Consider the following 3,858-nt stretch of genomic DNA (forward strand, 5'->3'; position numbering starts at 1 on the left):
GTCTAGAAGGGCCCTCTCAAGTGCACACAGCTCACTGTGGGAATAGGTGGGTGTTTCACGTATTTGTATTACGTTGCCTTTCTCCCACCATCAATTTCTTCTGTCTGAGGCAGGACTGAAAATAAGAATATAAGTGAGTGCCTTATAGAAACAAATTGATTTCTCACTTATGGCTTCCTGACTGGGTGCTAGAGGAAAAAAAGTTGACATTCCGGTTTTCGTGCAAGGCTGTGGAATAGAACCAGGGCTTCCTGTGTGTACATAAGACAGCCAGTGTGCTGGTCAGGGACTCAGCATCTCAATGGCAAACGAAAGAATTATTTAAAAATAAAGAATGAAATAGAAGACTCGGAAAATTATTGGTTTTAGCATATGGATCTGCGAAGTATCCCGTGCAAGAGGAAAAAATGCATTATTTAATTGTTTCCCTCTCTCTTTTTTTTTTTTTTCCTCCTCTACCCTCTGTCATCTGATGCTGTGAATCCTTTAATAATGTATGCAAGAGTTTAGCTTCTTTGAAGGAGAGATTTATACATGTCAGGGTAACTAAACTCCAGTGATGAAATAACTTTTAACCACACATTCCTTTAAAGGCAACAATCTAGCACACCAGTTCCAAAGAGATCATCCTCTTTTGAGTGTTCTTAAAGAGTTCTCTCATTCTCTTATACTCTCCCTCATTCTTCCATTCAAAGTCCATGTCTTTAATCCTACCAGTTAATGGGATAATATGTGGCCAAGTATATTCTGAATTATTCATGGCCCCCTCATTCTCTTTGCCAAACACCCTTGTCCACCCCTGGAGTGAAATGTAGCTTATATCCCTCCCGGTGAAACTGAACTAGACCAAGCTTCATTGAATGGGATGTCCTGCAGGCTTGAGGCTGGTGTTTCTCCAGAGAATAACATTCTCTTGCAGGATGAGCTATGGTGCCAAATTATTTTCAAATATTTGCCCAAAGAAGTCAAAAAGGGAAACGCACAGAAATGCTGGCGCGCGTAGGACTGACAAGGCCAAGGTTGGGTCCTTCGGGGAAGGAACACATTATAGGCCGTTTCAGTTAGCACTGATTAAATTTTAAAATGGAATTTGTATAGAGATCAGTACAATTTCCCTGGAGTTTTAGAAAAACAGTTGCAAATCAATTGCCAAGTACAGCACTTTGAAACAAGCTCACATCGGTCAAAATCCATTAAGTACTGTAAGAAGATCAAGTATGTTATTATTGCTGGCTTTATTTGCATAAAGTCACACAGTCTCATTTTACTAACCAGGTCGCCAATAAATGGCATTCAAGCAAGAGAGAAGGCTTCCCATGCTGTACTTACACTCACATCCGCAGGTTTGGATGAAACGTCAGTGTTTTCTTTGTCCATTGTTAGGTTTTCCCTGTGTGAGCACAGCGGGGTCTCAAAGCTAGTTTTTATCCTCTGACATTCTCTCTTGAGAATGGGTGGCTGCGTTCAAGCTAGCTTTCAGAGGGAAGGAATCAATTTACCTACACCCGTCCAGTTCAGAAACTGAAGCTCCCTCATTACTATATAGTGAGCGTTAAAGGGACCTCGCACCCCAACTTGGCACCCCAAACCATAGGCTTCTTGACATAACTCCTTACCAGTCAGGCCCTCAGAGCAGAGCCTCAAAGCAAGATCGTCTCAGGGACACCTGCAACAATCTGAAAATATTTACAAGTCTTTAAAATAGTGCCTCTCAGTTTTAAAATTAATAAGAGATGAAAAGTTAAATCAAATGTTTAAAAAAAATTTTTACCGGTATCTTCTAAAGAATTTACTAAGAAATCCAACTTATAATCCCCCAGTCCTGTTCTTTAGAAATCTCCACAGCCCCATTTCTCCTGCTTGGATCCTGGAAGGTTCCAAAAGCCTCGCTCTCTGACTCTGCTTGTGACCGTGCAGCTACAGGCTCTGAAAATCCCCCTTCAAGGGGAATTTTTCTTTTTTTCTCCCCGGCCTTGCCGTCCTCTGTCAACATGGGCCTTTTCTGGTGAGAAGGCTCTGCCCTCGTCTCCCTCATTCCTGCCCACACCAGCCTGAATTAGGCTCAAGGGTGGGAAGTGGGGAATCAAGAGGGGCGCTGTCCTTAGCAGGCAGGGGAGGAAAAGGCCAGGCTTGCTCACGCGTTTCATAGCTCGTCCCTGTGACACAAACAGGCTTTCCTGTGAGCACAAAGCATTAATGGAAAGCGGATCAATGGCCCTTTAGATGAGAAGCACTGCTCCGGACACAATCTCCGGCCTCACTCAAGGGCCGTTTGTAAGAAAGCACACGAGAAACTGCCGATGGAAAGTGGCCAAATGTTAGTCAGGTGAGGACAGAATGACACACAAACTATGTCATGTACTAATTCATTTCCTGGCTTTGCAATTTATTAATAACACTGATGAAATAACTAATAATGCTTTAGGCTTTATAAAATGGGGAAATCCAAAAATAGAGCTCTGTTTAATTGTCCCTCTTTTCTGTATTATTTCCCTTATTTCTAGAACTACTCCGTCCACCTGTGTAAGTAAGCTCCATGTCCTCAGCAGTGGCCACTGACAAAGACTCTCTCTTTGAAAGTCAGCCCTGAGACAGGCTCCTCTGAGCCCTCTTGTTGACGAGGCCTCATCCCTTGCCCCTATCCTCAGTCTACCCAGCCCAGCTATAGCAAGAACGCTGCTGTGAGTTTAGTGAGAATTCCTTCTGCCCCACAACCTTGACATCTGATCACCCTTGATACCCGATCAAGGTCCTCATCCCCCACCCTTGACGTGTAAATCCTTGGCCTGCCTTCAGTGAGAATCTCCCTACCCTGATGTCTTCTTAGTGATTTTCCACCCACTGGCCCCTTACTCTGCTCACTAACCACAAATCACCCACTGTCTTTGCTGTGTCTGGAGTTGGGCTACGTCCTGTCCTACAGTCTCTGTCCCTCTTGCAATGGCCCTGAATAAAACCTGTCTTCGGAGCCTTTCCCTGGGTGTCCAGCTGCTCTATTTTCTCTTTGACATCGCCATGACAGGGAAGGGATAGCAAATCACAGGAGGCTACGCTACATGCACAGGATTTTAAAACAAGCAGAAAGCCAACCAACGTCTGCTTTATAGTATTACCGTATACCAGCAATTCTAAACAATGTCTAAATAATAAATACTCCTCCCTGAAAAAAGCTCTGACTGGGATAAGTTTGAAACAATCGCCGCCTGTTACTACAAATGAGTTTTAAAAATACGTATATACAAGCTTCAAATGAGCTCATTTTTATTCTCATCTTTCAGTAAATAATGAATGACATGTGGACGTTAACTGAGAGACTCCCATGTACAGCTGGTCTCGAAGTCAAGGCTCTGTGACACATGCTTCTTTCAGGAGTAAGTTTCTAATGGTCTGGATTCATTTGAATTTACTCGGCGCAGAATCCTGGGTCTCCGACAAACCCTATGGAGCTGCATATTCCTGCATTTAAAGCATTTGTACAGTAAAAAGGTGTAGCATAAGCAACAAGAGTACCATGACAAAGATGAAGAAATGTAACTTCAATATTTCATTTTTGTTAATCCATGTGACCATTGGGAGTACATTTACATTGCAAATTTAAAAGAGGCATACAAGGGCGCCTGCGTGGCTCAGTCAGTTGGGCGTCTGCCTTCAGTTCAGGTCATGATCCTGGAGTCCTGGGATCGAGCCCCAAGCCAGGCTCTCTGTTCAGTGGGAATCTGCTTCTCCCTCTTCCTGCTGCTTCCTTAGTTGTACTCTCTCTCTCTCTCTCTCTCTGTCAACTAAATAAATAAAATCTTTTAAAAAATAATAAAACGGGCATATAGGGTATAAACTGCAAAGTGTAAAAATTTGTATATA

The sequence above is a fragment of the Mustela erminea genome, chromosome 1, assembly GCF_009829155.1.
Source record: "Mustela erminea isolate mMusErm1 chromosome 1, mMusErm1.Pri, whole genome shotgun sequence".
Taxonomy (NCBI): Eukaryota; Metazoa; Chordata; class Mammalia; order Carnivora; family Mustelidae; genus Mustela; species Mustela erminea.